Here is a 25,288-nt window from a genome sequence, read left to right on the forward strand (position 1 = left end):
TTCATTCTCTGATGGATATTTAGTTACGTTTGTGTCCTGGTTTCGGCAGGGATAGAGTTAATTTCCTTCCTAGTAGCTGGTACAGTGCTGTGTTCTGGATTTAGGACGAGAACAATGTTGATAACACACCGATGTTTTAGTTGTTGCTAGGGAGTGCTTACATGAGTCAAGGACTTTTCAGCTTCCCATTTTCTGCTGACTGGGAGGGCTGCAGGTGCACGGGGGGCTGGGAGGGGGCACAGCCAGGACAGCTGACCCAAACTGCCCAAAGGGATATTCCATACCATGTGATGTCATGCTCAGCATATAAAGCTGGGGGAAGAAGAAGGAAGCGGGGGGACATTCAGGGTGATGGTGTTTGTCTTCCCAAGTAACCGTTACGCGTGATGGAGCCCTGCTTTCCTGGAGATGGCTGAAGACCTGCCTGCCCATGGGAAGAAGTGAATGAATTCCTTGTTATGCTTTGCTTGCGTGCGTGGCTTTTGCTTTACCTATTAAACTGTCTTTATCTCAACCCATGAGTTTTCTCACTTTTCTGATTCTCTCCCCCATCCCACTGGGGGGGAGTGAGCGAGTGGCTGTGTGGTGCTTAGTTGCCGGCTGAGGTTAAACCACAACAGTTTGACACGAAGGCCCTGTACTTGCTGTAACTCTTAAATAATATATACCGAATCAAATGCTACTATTCCAAATAGAATAGTACACAAACAGAATTCCAAATAGAATTAGACACAAGAGCAGAATCTGAGATGGGTAAATAAACACAGGCCAGCATTTCTAACCAATCTTCCCACTTGTAAGAGTGTATACATGAGTCATCAAAGAGGAAACTTAACTTTTTTCACTTTTCACTTTTTTCCCCGCTTTGTTGCTAAGTTTCCTTTCAGCGCCAAAGCACCTCCAGATTTCTAAGGTCATCACTCATGACCTTATCAGCAGGTCGTGTATCTGGAAGATAATTTCTATCTTTCATGAGATTACTTAGAGGAAGCCTCAAAAAGCATGAATTTTCTGTTCAGAGAATGGTAGATGGACATGTTGGGGATGTGATCTGTAATGCTTTTCAGTATGTATTTCATACAGCTTAATATAAACATGACACTTTTTGAAATATCTCTTTTATTATGATCTAACATTTAAGAAACATATGCAACTGGAACAATGGGAATATAATAATGGCTGTACTTTGCCAGATCAAACATCTGCCTGTCCCAATATTTCACCTCTGACAGATGACCAAGGAAAGGATTACAATAGGGAAACACTATAGGTGATACTTCCCCATCACAGACTCCCAGCTGTCAGCAAGGTGAGGCTCAAGGGCTTTCTCAGCCAAAGGTGATACCATTGTGTGTAAAACTCCAATATACTTTTGTTCCATGAGTTTATGAATCACTTTTGCATCTACACAGACATCTGCAATATTCTGTGGCAATGAGTTCCACAGCATGTGTTGTGTAAAAAAGTACCTCCTTTTGTTTTCATCCTACCACTTGATATTATTTGATAATTCCTAAATTTTATAGCACGAGAAACAGTGAAAAATTGTTCTTAGTTAATTTTCTCTGTGCCACCCATGATTTTATAGACCTTTTAATAGACTGTAGTCTACTTAACAGCTTCTTATATGGAAGGTGTTCCTTTGATCATCCTTGTTGTCCTTCTTTATGTATTCTTGAGTTCTTTGCATTATTTTCTGAAGGGGAAACAGAACCGTGTATATTATTCAAGATGCAGGAGCATTACAGGTATGAACAGTAGCACAATGATTTCTGTTCCTTGTTCTAAACTCAGTTCGTTGTTCTCTTCTCTTTTCCTAGTAATTCCTTACATTCTCTCCCTTGCCCTCTGTTCACCTTTGCACTGACATTTTTATACAACTACCTATATTAACTCCAAGCCCTGTTCCCTGAGAGGCAATAGCTTGTCATCTGCCACATTGTCATCTACTAACTTGGTGTTGTGAAATCCTTCTGTAGCTCTTTGCAAAGAGCTTTCATTTTTTGCTACAGTGAATAATACAGTACCATCAAAACCTTTGCCATTCCGCTCCTTACCCTCCTTTCCAGTACACTTCTGCAAATACCAACCAGTACAGGCACCAGCACAGATCCCTTTAACACATTACTAATAATCTCCCTTTATTCTTAAAACTGACCATTTATTTCTACCCTTTGCCTCCTGGCTTTTAACAAGCTGTTCACCTCTGAACACATCTTCACTCTAATCCTGGCTAAGATTCTTCAAAGACTTAGATGAGAGTCATGTCGAAAGACTTGGAAATTCAAGTTATACCAGCTGGATTTATTAGTCTACATATTCAGTGATGCCTTAAGGACTCTAACAGATTTTTGTAAGGCAGGACCTCCCCCTGCAGAAGGATTCTCTTTGAGTCATCTTTAAAGCAGCATATTTGCTTACAGTTCATTGATCCTACCAGCTTGTCCAGTACGGATATCAGACTTCTGCATCTATGGTTTCCCAGTTTCCCCCAAGCACATTATAAAGGAGTAACTGCAAAAGTGCACAAAAGTTTATGTTTATATTGAAATTCTAAGTTAGTTTGACTTTCAAACTATGCACCACAAAACTTTTTCAACTATAGCAACACACCCTCCAAAGCATGCTTGGTAAAATGGACAAAAATCCCGGAACTACATGGCCCAACTCTCCAGAACCCTTTCAGAAGTTTTGGAAAGCGCTACTCTGCATTTTAGTATCATTTACTGTTCTTTCAAAGTATACTCCATCTGTGAACCTCCCAGCCTGTCTAGTGTAATGTTAGAGATGAAATTTTACATTCTTCTTCTGAAGGTGTACCTTTTGTACTGTTTCCACTACCTCATCTAGAAACGATTATATACCTATTTAATGTTACTATCTATTTGCCAGTACCTCACTAACACCTTTTATCAGAGATGTCAAAAAATGCCTAAAATCCAGAGCCCTAGCTGCCCTGTTTCATGGTGGCAAAACTATTCCATGAGATTTCAGACCAGAAGGTAAGACTACCACAGATCTTATCAAGATACTTGGAGGAAGGTCAGTAAATACTGGATGTTAAAACCAATGAGCTGTTAATCATAAGTACGTTTTAGGACAATCAGGAACCTGACAGAATACTGAATTTTCAATGAGTTTAGTGATACCCACTTTTGTTTATTAATGCAGCAAACAAATAACAGTACTGTCTACTATAAACCAAGAAAAAAAAAAAAACCAAACAACAAACAGCTGCTATTGAATAACAAATGCTCTCAGCAGGGAACAAGGTAATTTCCCATAACTGTAAACAGCTTCAGAAGGCCTTAGGTAAAAACTGTGATGGCCAGAAACTCAAGGGATGAAAAAGGCACAATTTTATGTGAAACAAACCATCGTAACAGGAATACTTCTAATCCAAAAGTGACTACCATCTCTACAGTTCCTTACTAGCATGTGCAGTGCCAGTATACAGGATTCAAACACGCTCCCTGAGCTTTGCGTTACTGGCTGCACTTTGACTCAGCCCCTTCTATGCAAACCTTATTGCTACCTCCTGTCCATGCCACACAGTGTTCTTGCAAGACAGTCAGCTGCTGGGCACTGAAAGCATTTGACTTGCAATGCACTAATTTCAGCATTTGCTCTACCATATATTAAAGTGAGTCACAAGGAGTCAACTGCTATGCTCTGCCTCCATGGCACTCATCTATGCAGCCTGCCAGGTTCATTATTTTCTCTACTTCCATCTCCCACCTCTTTCCTAAAGCTCCAGGCATAGCTCATGACATACCATGTACTCTAGCAGTACACAGATGACACACATTCTCCTTCAAAACACAGGCACCTCTGTTACAGAGGCCAGAAGAAGTTTAAACTGGAAGTCCCTTTGGCCATAGAAAAAACAGAAGAAAGGAATAAAGTTGTACAGTGTGAGGTGTATCCTGGCATTCACCAATGCAAACTCAACTGTTGGATTAGCACTGATGGAAGTAATCGAAATACTAAGGGTTCCAGGTGCCCCAAACACCTTTTCTTTCAGTACCTCTGATGGCTCCAATACTTCTTCTGTGTGACTAGGGGTAATGCTAAGTGTCATATTTTGCACCTACCTCCTCATATATGTGATGTCAAGATATCTCATTGCTTCACTCAGGTTGTCAGCACAGGCTGCGGAAAGTTGTTCTGGAGTAATGTAGTTTGTTATCAATGTGGCAATTGCCTTAGATGCTGCCAACATAACTTTCAGTATAAGCTCTAAGAAGTAGGTTGTCCTGGGTACTTCCAAGTGCAGCACTGTACTCAAAAACATCTAAAGGAATAAACAGCAACAGGTACTAGACACCATAGGGTCAATTGCCTCTATAGGGGGAGCAGTTCAGAAAAGAAACAGTGAAACATGACTATTAGTAGCAACTGGTCTTTTTATTAAAAAATTCTGTGTAAAGCAGTATTTATCAGGGCTTTTTTCAGTGCTTTTCCAAATACCCACAGGTTGTGAGAGAGAAATCAAAGCGTACATTAGAGTGGGCTAATACACTGCTCATACCAGGAGCAATGTTAGCTAATTGAGGGGTGGATGTGAATGACAGACTTCGCTAGAGGAGACATGCAGGCCAAAAGATTTAGGGAAATGTGCAGCTAATTTGCATCAGTAACAGAAGCACTATGCAGAAGAACAGAAATCATTTTACTTTATACACAGCATTGGTAAGGCTGACACCAGAATGCTGCATACAGTTCTGGAGTCCACATTTTTAAATCATGTTGAAAATCTGTGTCAAAAAAAGACTGGAGAAAGACATACGGTGAGTTCTAAAACTTACCTGTTTAACTGATTAAAATAGGTCTGAGAGGTGACCTGGTCACAGAATACACATTTCTTCATGGGAAAAAAAAAGAAAGCATTGGGGACAGAAAGACTCTTTAATCTATTATGGAAAGGTATAAAACCATCAGGAGTCAGAGCTGGAAACTTTCGCACCAGAAAAGCAGCACAACAGTTCTCAGAACAGCTTACCAAAGGAAGCAGCAGATTCACTGTCCATTGATGTATTTAGTTCTTCAAATCAAGAAGATTTTAGAGCTGCAGATTCTCCTCCATGAGATGGCAGAGCGCGTATATCCTAGTGCGTGTTACCAACAGAGCGCAGGAGCCTCTGCGGTAATACATCTGAGCCAACTCATTAATGTTCAAAACTAGATAATATTTAATGCCCCCCAACATACAGGCAGGGAGACTGAATAAAGGGTAAATATCATCCTTACAGACAAAGCTCAGAGGACTGAGAAGTAAGCTCGTCCCTAAGAGCAGGTTAAGGGAGAGGTTTCACCTGAATCACAGGCTGCAATATAGTGAGAACTCTGTGTTTCCATTTGTACCCACTTGTACCCACATAAATGCCAGGTACACGAGAAGCAGGGACCTGGATATACACCATCCTCTTCTAACATTTCATTAGTAAAAATACAGCCTGACAATCAATCCCTGCCCGTCTTCATTTATCTGTGAAAGACTTTTATCAGTATAAATCAGACTTGGATCCATCCTGCCTTTCTAACCATCTATTTGACTATGACGCATGAACAAGGGAAGAACAGGTGCAAGAGAAGATATCTCTCTATGTTTGGTCTTATAATACCTAGATGTACAGTACATTGTCAACAACGACAAAGAATTATTATGGGGACCAAAACTGCTCACTGGGCTTAAAGGATTATCAACCGATCAGAATAAAAGCAGTTTTCAGGTTTCATTACATGTATATGTATTACAGTGTAAGTAGTCACAAAACGTCAGTGCAGAGCAATACTCTGGTTTACATTAATTTTCCTAAATAATAAAGGAAAACCAGTTCTCTGTGGACTTCCAAGATTATACAAAATTACACTTATAAAACAGGTGTTTTGCAGAATGAACTGCTAGGAGGACTCCTTAAAACACGCACTGTATTGAATCCCTGAGTTACTCTAACCTTGATCTTTATACCACAAGACGGAAGGGGCTCAAACAAGTCTGCTGTTGGACAGAGGAAGGGAAAAGAGATAAAAGCAGTCCGTTGTATGTTCGGTTGCCTCAAACATACCTCAGAATTGACAAAGCGTTAATGTAGAGAGTTTACTTTCACATTGAGACTTTGAGTCTCAGTGAGAGGAATCAATGATCCTCTCATTTGGGTAGTTTCCCTGTAATCTAAGGATTCTAGCAGGTCAATTTGATTCTTTTCATACCTACCCCAATAAACTTTCATGTCTCTTTGGTGGTTTATTATAGCAGTTTTCTCCTTGAAAGTAAAGAACAACCAAACTGATAAAAATCAGTTGCCTTTAATTAAAAGTACTGAAGGTTAAGCTGGTAACAAATCTTACAAATAATGAATTTAATACACTTAGCGCAACCATTTGTTTAAGTCAGCACAGTAGGTTCCGATTAACATTTTTAAAAGTAGACTTTGTGCAATATTCACAGAAGTAGAATAGCTATTGGTAGGGTGACAAAAATTCAATATCTATATTTATTGTTTGCAAGCCTACCGCAAATTCAGATGTTCTACAGGATATACTTAGTGCTGCTGCAAAGGTGCAGACATGTATTTTTCAACGACACTGGAAAATAACAAGGCCAAAAATCAGGAACAATAGGCTCAATCATAAGCAGCCTGAAAAGGAAAAATCCCATTCCCTAAGGACAGAAATCCTTTTATCTTTGCCTTGAGCATGCACTCGATCCACCAATAAACTCAAGACTGATAACTGGCTCAGTTGTTACCTATATTGTCACCTTCCTGAATAAAACAGAGACAAAAGAGGAGTTGAGTCATGGTGCAGCTGCAACACACAGCATGAAACTAATCCCAGCTGCACAATTATGAACAGTTACCAGCACACACCAAATTAGGTGGGATTAATAAGTGATTCCATCAAATAGATGGTGTAATTAAATAACAGTAGTTAATTGGTATGTGATTTATGTAGATAAAAGCATTCAGCCATGTCAGTTGTAAACTTTGCATTAAAGAACCCTACACATAGCCAGCTTGCATCCTGATGAAACATTAAGCGAATAACTCTGGAATCATGAAAAATAATGTAATATTTCATTTGATTATCACCGTTTTTATACAGGGAACAAAAGCTAGCACTCTGAATCACTTATTTTAAATTGCACCATAGCCTTTAGTCTCTCAATATACTTATCTGTATACATTTAAAGACAGATTTTGTAAAGCCTATCTTTTTTCTCCATTAGCTATGCATGTATCACATATCCAGCAAAGATTACCTTGTGATTTAGAGTGAGTTATCTGGCACCTGACTTGTTAATTCATAGCGGTTTACTTATGGACAGACTCGGTGTACTTTGCTCACATGAGTACCAATTCACAATAGGTTGTTCTACTGGTTTAAATTAGGTCACAGGAGGGCTAAGGCATTCCTTGAGGAAATCTATGCAACAAAATCTGACCCTAAATCCAACCTTGCATGTTCAGCAGCTGCCATTCTCAGTAAGTCAAAGTCTGGAATCTTTCTTCGGTAAAATTTCCATGAGATTCATTTCACAGATGAAATATTGCTAGTTATGTGTGAAGGAACTGATCCTTCACACAGGAGATACAGAAACCTATTTTTGTTTTACTCAGTTTCCCAAATATTCAGGGTATTACTCACAAAGTAATGTTTTATGCACTGCACTGAATCCCCGATCAGAGAAGCAACTTTTGATTTATATAGGAATAGCTCATCTGTCACTTATCTACATACATAAAGATCCTAGTACAACATATAGATAACAACTTCCTTTAACAATTATTAGCTAATTAGACAAATGTGAGTAATGGATAGAAGATTTCAACATCTGAAAATGTGCAGATGGTACTGTAAATATGTATATAGTTTATAGTCAATATATTCTTTTGTGGGAATTCAGTAATACCCTGTTCTGTATATTTTTGGCTCTTCATTCAAAAGCTCATGAAAGACGGAAACAGCACATCTTTCAAATGCTTTTTTATAATAATTTTGATGCATTCGAGAAACGACAAAAGACACGAGGTGTAACTTTAAAGCTATTGTTAATTCCGAATTATAACTTACATCTGGCAAGTAAATCAGATCTCATTAAAAGGCAGATTACAAATGTTTAGCCACAGTGCCCTCTAGCTGCCCTAATTCTGATTTTATAACTTCAGTATAGTTTTCCATACACCGAAGCAAAAAATCCCTGGATGAACCACCAGCTTTATACCAGTACAAAATGAATCCACATCTTCGCTAGAGAGACTACAGGCATCGCTACCTGTGACCCATCTACCTGGTTTTCCTTATCATGATGACCCACCCACCCCACCCCCAAAACAGCATTTCTCTAACATCCAACAAACAAAATGTATTTTTCTTACTGAATTTCCCAGCCTGAAAAGTAGAGATCAGGACACCAGTCTGAAGAAAGTAAAAACTGATTCAACATTTTTATTAGGACCCAAAGAACCTCCTCAACAGAAAGAATGGTTTTCTACCTTTCACTACTTTTTACTTTTGTGTGCAATATCTACACTGTCTGTTTTGAATCAGAAAGCACCAGCAAACAGCGGCAGATCTGGGCTGACCTGAAAAGGTAGGCTGTTAGATAAAATGTGAAGTCCAGGCTCTCTTCTCAGATCAGTTGCAAACATAGAAGCAGTTTATCACGTATTTGCCTAATCCAACTGGTTTAAGGAAGTGCTGGGTCACTGTCTGATGGACACTTGCTTTTCTCTTACTTCTCCCTTCTCGAGACCTAGGTTTTGTAGGCTTAAGACCTCTTAAACTATAGCCTCCAAAAACCTACTGAAACCTGATGTACTTGGTGTGTTACTTAAATACTCCTTCACAACTGCATTCTCTGTAACAAGATGCACTTAGCTTCTTTGTTAACCTTTAATGGACGAGATGACTTACATACAAGTAGAATTTTTTAACCACAGTCACTTTTCTTTCTAAAAAACACCAGACAATTGCAGATCTTTACAAAATAAAGATCTGTTTAAATGATTTTGCCATGAACCGTCTTCTGCAGTGTGCCCTTACTCCTTCTGTAAGCCTGAAGTCCGACCAGTGCTTTGGACAAGGCAAAGTCCCTTCCCTGCCCTTCTTTTCCCAGCCCAGTTTTCCTCTAACATGTGATAGTGGATAGCCTCACTTCACAGCATGCACTATTCCTTCAAATTCACTGTTTCTTCAGAAAAAAAAAAAAGCTGAGAAAACTCAGAACTTTGCCTCCAGATAGGACTCTCTTTAAAATCCCGTATCTCTTGGCATAAGTCAATAGATAAGAGACATTCACAGTTGATACTACACTGTTCTTCACCAGCTCCACAGATATATATGTTCAACTACATGTCAAGTTTCCATTAACAAAAAAGATGCTCACTTTATAATGATACAAAGGGTAATGAAAATAAAGGTTAAAATTAAGAACTGAACAGAGAAATCAAAATGTTAGCAAGGTATAATTTATGATTTCATGCAAATATAAATTAGTATTAAATAGAAATAATAATATAAAATATAATAAATAATATAAATTAGATTAGTGTGGAACTATACTGATGTTAATCCAGCAAAGGAGGGTGACAGGCAGTAACCTTCGATCTAGAGAGGAAGCCTGTTACTGCTAATAGTAAAACCCTGAATAACCCTGACAACTACACAGTTTTGCCTGTAAGCGTCATAAGGCAAGAAGAAGTATCATGAATATAGGCCAACCGCTCGAAGTCTGAGTATGACTTTGTTTGCTCAGTTTCTTTGTCTCACGAAATTTTCTTTGGAAAGTGGCATACATGTGGAATAAGCATCCTGCTGACCACCCTAAACCGTGCTCCATAAAGACATGCAGGACTGCTGCCAGCATTACTTATTTCCTCAACCTCTTTTTGATAAAAAAATGGTGGGGTTTCCTCCTCCCTGTGGAGAACAAGGAGCTCTACTGAGGCACCATTTCCTTTGTCCTGGTCCTATGCTATTCTGAGACTGTTTGCAGCTCTTGCATAGAGCTGGAAGGATGACATGCTTGCAAGAGTATCCAGGCCCTTAAATAAACAAAATATTCCTTTTGATTTATTATTTGATTCTATAATTCGCATATTTTTGAATTTTACTTCCAGGACTTTTCCTTCTCCTCAATTGTTAGGGTCATTTTAAGAGACAAATCTTGATCCCTTCACTTCAGTAGAACACTCCTGATTTATCCTGGTGTCCTGGTTTCAGCTGGGATAGCATTAATTTTCTTCCTAGTAGCTGTGATAGTGCTGTGGTTTGGATTTAGGATGAGAATAATCTTGATAACACACTGATGTTTTAGTTGTTGCTGAGCAGGGCTTACACTAAATCAAGGACTTTTCAGCTTCTCATACCCCCCTGCCAGTGAGGAGGCTGGAGGTGCACAAGAAGCTGGGAGGGGGCACAGCCAGGACAGCTGACCCAAACTGGCCAAAAGGATATTCCATACTGTATGACGTCATGCTCAGTACATAAACTGGGGGTAGCTGGCCACAGCGGGGGTGGCGGCTGCTCGGGAACTGGCTGGGCATCGGTCAGCGGGTGGTGAGCGATTGCATTGTGCATCACTTGTTTTGTACGTTCTTTTATCATTATTATTATTTTCCCTTCCTTTTCTGTCCTATTAAATTGTCTTTATCTCAACCCACGAGTTTTACCTTTTTTCCAATTCTCTCCCACATCCTACTGTGGGGGAGTGAGCGAACAGCTGTGTGGTGTTTAGCAGCCTGCCGGGTTAAACCACGACACATGGTATTAGAGACACTCATGCAATTCTCAGGTCAGTCTGTAATCTCTAGAACAGAATCTAGCTAGAAGGTAGCAACTGTAATATAGGCTGGTTCAAATGCCATGGAGTTTGCTTTAAAATGAACAACCACTCTGGTGATCTCAAGCATCCCACTGGGACTTAGGGATCTCCAGCCAGATCCTTAGACGTTCCCAGGGCACCCCCAAGAGACATGAAGCCTCCCCATTCCCCAACCACTGTGTTTTTCCTTTGAAACAGTAAAAATTTACTGAGAGGAAAGGTGGAACTGGAAAACCTAGGTTAAGAATTGCAGAGGTCCTAGCAGCATTTTAAATTTTCTATCCCAGCTTACTGTAATTTTTAATGTATAAATCCTGAGCATAAGTTTGTGGTAAGCAAAAAAAAATTTATTTATTTACAGCCATTTTCACTCTGTTCTCATTTTAAAATGAAAAGCAGCTGGAACCAGTAATACCAGATGGGCACATACAATCATGTGCAATGTTCATCACTACAGAATTCAAGCAATCTCTCTGACACTGTATGCACTCTGCTTATTTACTGCCTGTGAATCACTTCATTTATGCAGCTGCAACACAAGGCAAAGCAGAACAGGGAGAACCTGGATCTTACTATACACTGTGTGGAAATATCCTGGGGTATGGCCTGTCCTGGACGCAGGATGCTTCCAGCAATAGATTAAAAACAAGGTTTTCCTCCTCAACCCTGCCAATATGAGAACTGAGCATTTACTCTCCAATTCTTGGAGGAGGCAGACAATTCTTACCTGAAAAAAAAAGAAAACCAACAAAACTGAAATATCTAAAAAGATGGATGTGTCTGAGTCACAAGAATCGATCATAGATGGGTTGGTTGTGGTAGTGTTATGCTCTAGCTTACTGAATTTTAGTTTCAACTTACTGGCAGGAATTTTTTGCTGCATTTTTTCCATCCTAACTTACATTCACCTTTTTGTACGCATATATGAAAACTATTTCAGCATGGAATGCTTCTAGTGGGTAAATTTTGTGAGAAAGCCATTTTTAATTATCAGCAGTATAACTCTGAAAAAGACTGAAAGATGCCTTTGCAACCTCAAGTGCTACATGTTGCTACATACGACCAGAGACTAAGAGGAATGTTTTCAGCCCTGGAAACTTCCAGGCTTTTGTGACACGTGTTTCTGAAGTCTACAATGTAAGGTTTCTTTTTTTCTGTCCCTGAGCCAGTCTTGCAAGCCTCAGTACTAAGCCCAAGAAGCACAGTACACGCAGGTCAGTAACAGCTGGTGTCACAGAACCAAAACTGCAGGTTTCCCCCACTGCTGCCGCACTGCTCAGGAGTGGACCTGCTGTACGGGGAGGCGTCGGGGCGTTTGCACGGTACTGGCCTTCACTCCTCTAAGACGAGAACAAAAGCCCTGTGCAAGTTCCCGCACTGGGCTTTATACAGAGCGGGGTGTCATCCTCCTGTTACTTCAGGCGGCTAAGTGCTAAAGGGATATTCTCTTTCTTAGCCTCATAAGCATTTTAAGGCTAGAAAAAGGTTTTTTTGATTCTATTACCATTTATTCATCACTGGAGGACTAATTGTAGGTGTCAAATGCTGCTGTTACCTAGTATCAATTTATGTTCTCAGTTACCATTATGTGTTAGATAGACTGGAGGTATTGCAATGGGTCACCTGAAAGAAGTGTATCTTTTACTCTACTTTTCAGAGCACGCGTCACTGAAAGCCATTTTATCACAATTCTTTTTATAGGTTGCTTCCATTTAGATAGCTTCTAACCGTGTCATTTTCAATGTTTCATTATAACTTTTACAACCAGCGGTGCTCTCCATCACAGTCTTGCTGATTCTTTTACAGTAAAAATGTCTCTAAAAATAAATTCCCAACCTACACTTTGCTAGGTAGAGCAAAGTGGTAAGAGGCAAAATATTTCTAATCTCTCTGTACAGCACTCAAGAATTTTCTGTACGAAATCTTTGCATAAACATTTTTTGCATCGGAAGATGTTTGTATCCTAACTTACATTAATGTTTTTGCATGCATATACGAATACCATTTCAGCATGGATTTTTGGAATTTTGTGCTCAGCTATTTTAAAGCTCATTCATTCCTAGATTGGTGAATTGCATTAAAATTTTTACTTAGTTTAAAAAAAAAAGATAAAAAATCTTGAAATAAGAGACTGCCAGTAATGCCTTTAGCCAAAAGCATACATCTTTAGACTATGAAAGAGCCTTTTCATTTTTTCACAAATAGCCATATATCGCTAAAATTCCTCAGTCTCTACTTCTATATAGGCACCCATTCACAAACACACACAAACACAACCAAGACACTCTTAAATATACTGCCCATTCCTCCTTTCACAGAATATCCCTACAGAATGGACAAGGTAAATATCTCAGTGGATGTAACTGCATTTTGTCTGAATAATACTGAAAATTTCATGTTAATTATAATGCTTTAACACTAAATTTAATTGAACAATAGTAACATGGAGAAAGTTGTGAGTACATCCATTATAAAAAGTTCTTTTCATTAACTTAGCAATTTTTTCTGCCATGTGGTACAGCCTTAAGTAGTTATTTGTACATTATTCAAAATGATCCTTGAATTCTTGAAGAATTTTGGACTGATTGTTAATTTTTTACAGCAAGCATTCACTGTTTTATTCAAAATAATAACTGCGCCAATTTGCTGTAAGGTGTTTTGACTACTTATTCAAGTGTGAAGTTCCTTTGGGTGCTGAACCTACATAATACACAGTTTTGGCACAAATACGAAAACCAAAAAAAATGGCAGTAAGTCCTGTCTCAAGGCTTTGCATATTGTTGCTGCACAGCAAATAAAAACATTCACTTCAAAACCTGTAGATGAGTGTGGTGGGAAAAAGGCTTAAAATGTATCTCTGTGAAGAAGGCTGAAGAAATTCTAAGACATTATTTGTTGTTTACCAGTAAAAGAAAGCAGCGTGTTGCAGCTACTACCACGCAAAAATCCTGGATCATCCAGTGGGTATTCTGACTAAATAACTCAAGGTTTGGCACGAAGACTCACAGAGAGAAGAAACTGCAAATGTATCTGAGTAATCAACTGAAAAAAGAAATGAAATAAAGCAAGAAAGCCTTTAACCTCCTCAGTATTTTTTGTATGCTAAATGTCCTTTATCAAATCTTGAAGAAAATTTCTCCTCCCTCCCAAATTTACTGTCTTTTTTCTTGTTGAGGGACTAGAGATGAAGGTTTCTCCATATTATGAGTATTGCTTAGAGAAGACTAAGGATTCAAGTCCAAGTCCATAGTAAAAATACTGCTAGTTTCATTTTAGATTAACTCAGGTAAGTATTAATTAAAATAATGCAAGTCACAGGAATGAGATGCGCTATTGCTCTACCATCTTAATTTGTGCCCTTCACTGTCTGGTAAACTGAATATTTCCAATCTCTCCATGACATCCGAGGAGATCAAAATGTTTGTATCCAACAAGTAGATTTTCAACCATTTTTCTTTTACTGGAATATACCTACTTTTTCTAAAAATTCAAATACTGTTCACAGTTTCCATTTCACAGCTAAAATGCTAAAACTCTCTAGTTTGGGTGAAAATCATAATTTTTAAAGAAAAATACAAATTTTCTAGATTAGAAAAAAGTAGTCAATTATTGTTAAATTGAATGAAACATTTAAAAGGTCACATGTACAAGCACATCTCTTAGTCTGCTGATCTGTAGAGGTATGAACATATTAATGAACAGGTGTCACCTGTAAACCAGATACCCTGTTTTGAAAAGCTGCAGTAATCCTGCAGGTTAATCATTAAAGCACACTTTTATTTACCTCACATTTACAGATTCCCTCTAAACAGGCCTAGAACACATGCAACTGCTGAAAAATGCAGGTAAATACTTTTTAAATGAATAACTTATTTTTGTTACAGTTGTAGTTTTAGGGTGATTGATGGTTATAACATCGGATAAAGCAACAGGGAGACGTATTATCACTTGATAAACTCAGACATTTCTATAAAAAATTCTGTGCTCTGATTTTTCAAGATGACAACAAAATACATTTTACAAATGCATGCACTTTTGGGGGGGACTGCAATCATGAATGCTTAAATGAACTCAAGCCATATTTTCTCTGAAAGTAAACCTGGTCTTTCATTTTCTTCCATTTTCTCTTGTACTACTAAACGATGAAGAAAACAGATTATTTAGATTGCCCTGTCTAGCAAGAGCAGTTTAACCACCAGCATTAGGGCCATAATCTGGCAAGGACTACCTCAGGTGCTCAATCTCACTCACCCAAGTAGTCACATTCGAATTTGAGGCATTAAGTGCACTCAGGGCCATCAGAAGGGCGCTACAAGAGACTATTACCCGAGGTGTTACCCTGTGGGAGCTGAAAGCACGACATGGGCCAAATTTGTCTGAGTCATATCAGCTGCTGCCATGGCTGCTGCCAGAGGAAAGCGAGTGCCTACAAAATTTTTTCCTGCACTTTCCACTTCTTCTTCTCTGCCATGGCTTTCATGTTCAGCAGTCTCAATCACAACCGCACCCTCCACTCCAGCAGCCTAACAAGGCTGGGGAATAGGCTGCCTACCCATCTGCTGCTACCACCTACCTCGTTACTGGCACAGATGCTAGGGACAGGTGGGCTCTCTTCTCCCCAGTTCTGTTAGGATGATAAAAAAAGAGAATACAGCAGCAGTACCTAGAGTGAGCAAATGTCTTGCTAGGGTGGCAGCTGTGCTACATGTTTTTCCATTTCAGGTACTTGATATCTTCAGGGTTTTCAGCCAAAATGAAGAAGGATGAAAAGTGCCAAGAAGCGTTTTCTTTCTTAAAAACCTGCTTTTTATGGAAGTGCTCATTATTAAATTCCTATTTATTAAAACTTTATTTGTGTTTATCTGAATGTCCTCCTATGAGCTAAAAGCAAACAGGAGAAAGAAAGAGACAACAATGGACCAGCCCCTCAGCTACTGGAAACCAGCAGTAGTCCCCCTCAGACTGCCCTGCAGGAGATACACCCCAATTCTAGTTTCATCCCTGGCAAAGGAAAAACCTCGTAATGCTCCAGATTACAGCTTTACAGATTTCCTAGTTTAAGGTGAGAAGAGATGACCTGAGGACCCGATTTCCTATACAAGAAGACGCTACGCTCTACCCAGATCATCCTGACAGGCCTGTATCCTAACAGGCCTCAGGAGGTGTCTTTGGACTTCCAGCCTCCTACATTATGATTAGCCATAGACACATGGCCCCACATTATGAGCTGCAAACACAATCTTGCGGCTGGGTAACCCACTAACTTTAGCCCAGGTTATTTTTCCCTTTGGAACTCAACAGTCTGGGTTAGAGCAAAGCATTTTTCAGTCTTCAGGAGACTAAATTTGTGTGTGTCATGGTCAAAGAAAACAAGACACGTAGGCTGTAGCAACACTATGGTTCCTGAACTGGCAAGAGGGCTGATGGAGCACAGTATTTTCACATAATCCTAACGGACAATGCCACAGTGACAATGCCATAGTGTGATTAAGGGAAAACACTCTCAGTGTCTACATGTCAATTCAATCCAGAGTGATATGAAATAAAAAAGTAACGTTATAGCCATTACCTGTGCCTTCAAAAAGGAAAAAAGATGTCAGTGATTGCCCACAGGATGGGTAGAGGAAAAATCTGCCTTGTTATTGTATTTGTGATGTAAACCAAAACACTTTAAAAATGGCCAACTTTACCATACCATCAAAAATGAACAAGGTAGCATTTCCTTCATGAACTGTTTTATATACAGTTCACATTAATACAAACATATTAACTGATATTTTGAATATTTTAAATTGTGGATTTTTTTTTAAACAAGCATATTTTTAAAAAAAAATAGGAAAACAAATACAAAATATGTAACAGTGCTCTAAATTAACTTTTGCAGAAGGTATAACTACATCATGCCATGATCAGTTTACCTAGTCAGTTATCCCTAGCACTGGGAAGGATACTTATTTGAAAGGAGGAAAGGGGAATCAGTCTATACAGCCTTAAGACATTCCCGAAGTCCCATCAGTGTCACCATGGCAACACCACAGGACAGCTGTGTCACAGCCACAGGGCTACTTGCCCCTCTGTCCAACCCAGGGCTTGAGCATGACCCCTTTGGTGCAGGACATGCCTTTGTCTCTCACAAGCTTTTCCCACCGCAGCCTCCAGCATCCTTTGTATTTGCTGTTCTGAGCTAACAGGTCTGGCTGTGTTCAGCACTTACAGTTCTTCCCTCTGGCATCTCTGATCAGTGACAACCTTAAAACCAGAGTCATTAATTTTAGCAATAGGGAAAAAGCTCTTAGAGAAAGGGGGTTTTACAACAGTGCTACAGCTATAGTTCTTACCTAAACACTTACAAGTCCCTGCGACTAATTCAGGCAGCACACAGGACAGATATATAACTCCCAAGGTGGGTCCTCTGCCTATGTCTTGAAAAAGAGCTCCTTCCAGAACTGATTTGTGCCACTTGCATCTCTGTGGTTTGGCCTTTGCTTCTAAGCTACCTAAAAGAGTTTATGAGAAAATGGTTTGGCTTGGATAATTTTTTTTTTTTCCTTGCAGTTTGGTTTTCTCCACAAACTCCTATTAATTTCAGTCATTCTGTCAAAGTGATTAACATTGCTCTCAAACTGATCGACCTGTATTATGGATAATTCATGATAACAGAGCTCCAACTGTGCCACAGTTTTTTTGGCACCCTTTGATCCTGCTGACTACAAGGTACTCCTGAGATGTCTTTATGGATAAGGGAGCTCTTTGGTATCCTGTTTACATACATCCACCCTGGGATCTATGATGATTCTATGCCGGTTGTATCTATGCTATGTCCGCACAGAGAGTGTGGTTTGGGGAACGACTTTCTTAGTCTTTAAAGGGTTTGGGACTTTCAGAATCATCATCTTTTAATTGCATCCAAACGAAGCATTTTCTTTGCTTTGCCATTTCCTGGCTTAGGAGAAGGAAAAGCTTGCTGAAGTTTACTTTACAGAAGATAGAACCAATATGGCAGATTTAGCACATGGAACCAAGAGGTACTTTTTCACCAGGTGGTATGACTGAGAGTACATTTAGCTATAAAGGTTGAAACACCTTGAACTAGCTTGGAAATTCTTAAGTAAACTTTAATTTTCAAGTACTAATGCTGGCTCAAGAGACTCTTCAATCGCAGTTACTTGGAAAATGTGGTCTCTTTTGCTGATGTGATCTAACTAGACACCTGTGCCTTAGGATCCCAGCTGGGATGACAACCTGCAATAAGAAGCCTCACTTGAAGGCCACTTAAAGACTGCAGCCTTCTGCATTCTTGGGAAGACCACTTAAAGACTGCAGCCTTCTGCATTCTTGGTGCAATATTTTACATCCATAATTCTTACAACTCTATTAAACTTTCTGCCCTCTATATACACTTACATAGTGTAAGCCTGCCACAGCCCTATGTGTATTCTAAGGGAGTCCCTGTTTTCCACATACTGTTTGGGAAAGACTCATGATGGCCCCAAAGGACTAATCTCTGAGAATGGCTTAGAGGACTTATGGATTTGAAATCTTTCCTTCCACCAGTTCACAAAAGCTTAAACTTTCTGAAGCTTACAGTATAACACAATTATCTTTGCCAGCTGGGTAGGGACAAGTATTAAGCCCTTTTTTCTAGCTGAGAGCTTGAACCAAAAAAAAAACCCAACAACAATTTAGGATTTGCCTTATGGCATGACTATGGTATAAAAACATAACTAAAACAGATATATACAAAGGATACATCAACATAAAGCTCATGAAATATATGGCTTGGTAGACACAGCTATGAAGGTAGCTTGGAGGGCTAATACAGATCCACTGTGGACCTTGCAATTCTGTAGAACAGTAACAGTGGTTAGGAAAACGCATTCCTGTTTGTTCCTCAAACTCGCTCTAAAAATTATGCTAATGATGACTAGTCCTTGACTCATTAAAAAGCATTCAAACAAACTAAAACACAGAATCCTGGATAAGATGTGATGTAAAGTCTTCAGTACATACACATTTCCAGGGACACAATAATCTGTATGTAGCTGCAATTAGGGAAAAAGGAAAAGGAACAGTAACTAATTTGGATAAAGGTGAAGTATTGAATAGAAAGCTATTATTGTGGTTTTTAAACACGTATATAGCTGTTTCCTTGTTTCAGCTTATTAAACAAAATGCAAACCCTCTTTATATGCATTTGTCAACTGCAGATTGTTTGTAATTGGGTCCCAATTCACTAAATCACTTAAACAGAGTCCTCTTCAAAATGAACCTTAATTAAAATTAATTAAAGGAGTATTTTTTATTCCTAAGGAATTTCTGCTATTACTGTAAACTGTGTTGTAATTTCACACTTTTTCTGTGAAAGAAACGAGCAATAAGAGAAGACAAAAGTACACCAAAAAGACGTACTCTCTCCTAGTGCTTTAGAAGAATAACTGAAACCCTTTGACAGCACAGGTAATACATTCACTCCAAACCCTCCCCTGACATATTCAGCACTCAAAGAAGACAATCCCGACAACTTGTATTATTGCTATAGTAATGTGATAATTAGCATCAAAAGAGAAAATGGTTTGTGTCTACAATTGTAATGACACTTTACAATGTTGAATAATGATGCATCTGAACATCCTTTGGTCAACTGAAAATCACTTCATCTGAGACAAGACAGCTGACATTTGTGAGACAAGCAGTCACAACTCTGATTTTTGGATGTCGTGAAAAATACATCACTGTGTTGAATTTTAAATATCAAAGTATTATTTATTGATGCAGGCTCCCAAAGGAGAGAATGGATTTCCTTTAGGCAATATATTCTCCACTTAAAAGCAATACAATTGGAAAAACTTCAATAAATGTAGGTACCGACCTAGATTATCTCAGTATGTTAAGCATATAAAAGTCACATATAAACAACGAAAACATGGGACAGCCCCTGGACAGTTCAAGAGTCAGAATTCCTTTAAAGAAAGACAGGATAAATTAAGGACTGTGAATTTCTTGTGGCACAGAAAAATCCACAGAAAAAGTTCGATAGAAAGGATCCCTGCAGACTTCCACTGGATTTAGCTTTTCTACTGCTAAAATGCGCCCTTTGCTGCCACCGCGTGGTCCTTGCCGCAACGCACTAGGAATGAACACCATAACGCTTTTTCCATCCCTCTGCAATCCTCGTCTTTCCCATTTGATTAAAAAAAAAAAAAGTTTCCTCCTTTCATTTACGTTCCAAATACATCCTTAAATAAATAAGCTCTGTTCTTTACCTGTTAGGTGTTACACAGCTCAAAATCACTGCTGAAGTTCAAGAATCTAAATTATTTTAGTTAACAAATAAACACACAAGTCCCTCACTTTTTTAAAAAGCATTCAGTGGTACTTTGATAAAAGACATACAACACCTGCACTTCACCCTACCTGTTCAGATACCACAAAGTTAATTGTTGTTGCAAGAGTTCACCGGGTTGGGAGTGGGACAAGGAATAGCCAGAGTTACTTGATAGCTGTCAGGACAGTACTTTATATTAGAGTACATAAGGCCTGAACCGCACGTATATAGGTAATGTTTATGATTAAAATAGATGGTGATCTGATATAAGATGGCTCCAGGCTGCTAGGCAGGTGACACAAGCATTACAAATTAAATACATGCCCTTAATCTGAAAAGTGTTGAGAAGTGTCACAACTCTGGGCCCTGGACACAACGTAGGCACTTTTTTAACTGTGAAACCTTCCATCCACCCCTGCACAGCAGATTTATACTAATCACATTTATATGCAGAAAAAAGCCTCCTTTCGTGTGAAACCATGCTGGAACTGCACACCAGCATGCCTTGCAGCATGCAGGATGCCAATGGTAATGGGGACATATGGTACTGAAACATGGAGTAGATCACAACGATGCTGATTAGTCCTCCAGCAGTGGCTGTGGGCATGTGCAAGAAGAGGACGCTGGAAACATCTATAGGTTTGGTCACTCTAGCACACAAGAGAGAATAAAAGGATGAGGAGGGGACTACTCTCTTTACAGTGTTTTTGGCTTTTTGACTGAGGGAGACCTGCATTTGCTTTGAAAGCCAAGATCATTCTGGAGTCATCATTTTCAAAATCCTAACAGCTCTCACCAGCACATTACAACCCTTAATTTTTAATGAAATCCTGATCTACTTTTTTCAGTCTTTCAACTCATGCTCCAAAAGAGTAATTGGAAATGGCCAAATATAGGAAACAAAGTGCAAGGCAAGTATCTCGTGTTCCACTGGAGTGCCTTGGGACAAGCCTTCCAAGCATCTTCTGCAAGGGGGCAGAAAACTTGAGTGTGCTCACTGGCACTACGCAAAAGTTGCCAGACAGTTAACTTATCTACCCAAGATTTGAATACCATTGCCACACTGTATTTTGAAAAATGAAGGCCATGAAGGGCAGGGGCAGAAGTCAAATCTCTGGCAAGGTAGCACAGAGTATCCATTACAAGGGAAGGTAAAGGTAAAGGAAGGTCTTCAGATAGGAGAGTACCGTGGAGCTTGGCACCTAACTGGATATGCATGCTGTGAATTGGGAATCACTGGGAAAGCCCTAAGAATTCAATAGCCCAACACTGCTCCAGTTTCCTCCAAGCTGCAGACAGAGGAGGGTTCTGATGAGGTTTGTTCTTTATTTTTTTTAAACCATGCAATACCGTAAAACATTATCATAAAATTCTGTTATTCTCACATTGTCCTTGTTACCATTCATTACATGAAGTCCTGGTTTTAAAATGTTTTAAGAAATTCTTCAAGCTAGGCGATGCTGACCCTAGCTTTCTAGAACTTCCCTCTGCAAAACAATTTGCTTGTTTAATCCTCTGAGGGCTTTACTTTGGCACGCTGGGCTCTGAGCTACTTTCACACATACTAGGTTTGAGTTTGCTGCTAATGTTCAACAGCACGTCTGCTTATTCAATTTTACTGCTTCTAACAGAAACCTTGGCCTTGGCCAATGTTATTGGTCTTGTCCAATAACTAACTGTGTGTTATTAATAATGTCCAGCACAAGGTATTATAAGCACTCAAAGGACCCAATTCACATCTTCAAAGATTGTTAAGGTACTTGGAGAATGATCTCCTGCTCAGGACTGTATGAACAGTTCAAGACTGGGTGGGGGGACCCCAGACATGGCCAGTGGCACACAATGTTTGCAGAGGGGTTGTGCAGTGACCTCCCCGGATGGACAGCCAGCCAGATGGCCACCCGGCCACCTTGCGGTGCATTCATAGCCCTAACTGTGTGACAGGGTGGTGCCTGAAAATTGTGCAGCCACTGTTTGTCGTCACTTCGGATCACAATGTGCTGCCACGAGTTCACGCCCCTCAGCCTCACCCAGTGACCACTGGCAATGCTCTGGTTCAGCTTCCAAGCAAACTGGTCAAAGAGCAGTGGTCAAAGAAAATGTTACGATGAAGTGACAGGAGTTGACAGACACTTCTGCAGAAGGGAAACCAGCAAAGCAGAAGCTGAGTACCACAAGACAGCAACCACTATCTTCTTATTACCTATAGTCATAGAAAAAAACTTCTATTCACTATATGCAGGCCTGTGTTGATGGAAATAGCGCTGAGTAGGAATTAAGACCTCCAAACAGGCTCGCACAGCTGTTGTAAGATGGATAAAGGAAGGAGGGATTTTTTTCAGCCATGTGAGGGCAAAGAATAGTGGAGAGCAGGAAAAGAGACAGTGACAGATTTGACACAGAGGGTCACTTTAGATGGCAGCTAGTCTCTTCCCGAGGCTGCCCGGGCTCGCTGTGCAGAGGACCGTTGTGTACATGTGTGATGGACTGTTGTGCACAAGCGTGACAGACCGCAACGTGACAGATGGTGTACTTCCACTCGTGTGCACAAAACCACCACAAGACTCGAAGCATGAACAGCAGATCCCCGGGCCAAAGTACGTCACATTGTGTTGTATCAGTCCCTCTCTGGATGGGACTCATTTTCAGAATGAGTGAAAAATTCTTTTTTTTTGCATGTGTTTGCTCCTTGCCCTGTCTCTGATTCAGCTTGCCCTGTGTGCTGGCAGGAGAGTGATTCTGACAAGTTTCTTTATGTCAGATGGTTGGTCTCATCAATGAAAATGCCTTGTCGCTCACGAGCAGGAGAATCATACATCTTGCATGTGCATGCCAGCGTGGATGGTCACAGCAGAAGCGATATCCTGTTGAGGGCTCGAGAAACCTGTGCCAGGAGTGCTTTAAAGTTCTGTCATGTTACCATCTTTAAGAAGGTATATTTTACAGTTGCCAAGATTTGGGGTTTTTTTTAAAAGTATTTTTAAAGACATTTCACATGTGTCTCAGTGTGGCAAACCTAAACAGTGTGAATGTATCCCTTAAAAAAGGGTAGTGGTAGGGACTGTAGTTTGCTGGGAAGAGCAAAAGCTGAACAAGTTGCTGGTATTTGAATATATATTATAGAGCTGTTTGCTGGGTGAAAGTATGACTATTTGAACTGAAAATTTTGTGACAGATTGGAATGTATCTTTTTAAATTTTAAGTCCCTCTTCTCCTTTCAGTGACATTTCCTTTTAGGGACTTCACAGCACTGACCCACTGTATATTAGGTCACTGCTCTTGTAGTCAGAGCTGAACATCTGGTGAGGAAACACACCTGAAAAGCTTTCGGAGAACGGTCTGCAGCTATTATTTCTTACTGCCTCGCATCCCTGAAAACAGCAAGCAGAAGCCGAGCTGGGCACAGGGCCCACATCAGGCCCAGGCTGTGTAACCGTCTGAAGGCCCAGCAGGGTTGAGGCACAGGCTTCAGGCATGAGGTGTTTGGTCTAGCTGGTCCTTCTCTGCAAAAAATACGTGGAATAGAGAGGATAAATGTGAAAATGGTCCAGAGGTAGGAAAGGTTCGTCTGTTTTTCAGGTTTAGAGCCCTGGGGAGCATAGCAGGACGAGTCAGTCAGAACAGACCAGCAGCGGTTAGAGAGCACGCCTGGTCAAGGCTGCTGTGAGAATAACGCAGAAAAAGCTCTTCCTGCAAAAGTCAGAGTAACCTTAAGTAGTGCTTTATGCTCAAATAAGGAGAGATTTGTTTTGGAACAGTTTTAACACTTGGGAGAAGAGAAAAACCAATTGTAGAGGATCAGAAAAAATATTATCTTGTGTGACACCAGGGGCTGAACTGTGCCGTGGGAATGAGGCCATTGAATTTCCTCTGTAATTCGGAATTTTAAGTTTTTGAAGTATTTTAGTACTAGGCTATTTCCATGAACATGGACGCTGATTGCCGCACAATCTCTTCAGTGCAGCTAATGGAAGCTTGTAACAGATACAGGGAGCAGGAACGTTGACAAGGACAAATGAACTCTGATTTCCAGACATGAGTCAAGCTTTCAAAATGTTAATGCTTTGTCTAACAGCTAGTTATAGTTTATGGAGCATTAGAAATACCAAATAGAAATCTTAACATAATACCAATAATAGTATGACTATGTAAATAGGGAAGCCAGAAACCTGCAGTGCTCCCACCCTCCTCATTTCAGGGATGATTATTCTGCCTCTTATTGGGCACCTGTTCATATTTACCACATCATTACCATGATCGTTTCCTAAAACACTTGGTGATTCTGCTGCTTTACCTGCCTTGCTCGAATCAATACATCTAGTCTTCCTGCCACAATCTCATGATTAGCCAGCTGGTCTGTGCTTACGTTCATTCAGTCTGCCTCCTACTCACCTTTTCGTTTATGTCACATTGTTGACAGGACTTTATACACTGCGTATTTTTGCTGACATGCTTAAGATCTGTAACATAACACACCAGGGCCAATTAAATAACTCTTCATCAGACTCTGTTGGTATGGCTCTGATATTCTGCTAAGAATAAGTCATTCAGTTATTTGCACCGTTCTTCAACTCGTATACACATTTGGTTTCTTATTCTTTCCTAGAAACTCTTCAGATGCTATCTTGCCTTTCATAAACAACATGACTGTGTATTTTTGTCCAATGAAGTCATTTTGTATGTATTAGATGACTAATAATGTAGGTTTTCTCAGGAAAATCAACACGTGAAAGTGGTGTTAATTTTGAGGTAATAGGAGAAAGCAAGTCTTCTTAAGCTAGAAAATTAATATAAAGAGCTCCATTTAAAATAACTCCAGACATAATAAAGAGATAGCTGTTCATCCCTCAGCCAACCATAACTTTGCCCTGTTGGAGCACCTTATGGGAAAAAGAAATAGATTTTTAGGAATATTTTTAGCAAACTGGATCAGCAAATATTATTATACATAACCAAAATAGCACTATAGTACACTTTTAATGTTTGTGTTTTGAGTGTGAGCTTCCTCAAGTTCGGATGTTTCAATTTCTTTTAACTCTGAATTTCCTGCGTATGCACAACAGTAATGCTTATACTTTTAAACTAGTCAGCCCTAACTTCAAATCAAATTTGTTGAGCTATAATTTTAAATTAAA

General features: G+C 39.7%; 1 protein-coding gene across 1 annotated transcript in view; it reads right to left on the minus strand.

Annotated features, from left to right (window-relative positions):
• The window catches only part of TMEM117 (transmembrane protein 117), a 224,798-nt gene that overhangs the window by 166,985 nt on the left and 32,525 nt on the right, over window positions 1-25,288 (minus strand). The gene's annotated exons all lie outside the window — the stretch shown is intronic.

Source organism: Pygoscelis adeliae, unplaced genomic scaffold (assembly GCF_000699105.1).
Source record: "Pygoscelis adeliae isolate BGI_AS28 unplaced genomic scaffold, ASM69910v1 Scaffold113, whole genome shotgun sequence".
Lineage (NCBI taxonomy): Eukaryota > Metazoa > Chordata > Aves > Sphenisciformes > Spheniscidae > Pygoscelis > Pygoscelis adeliae.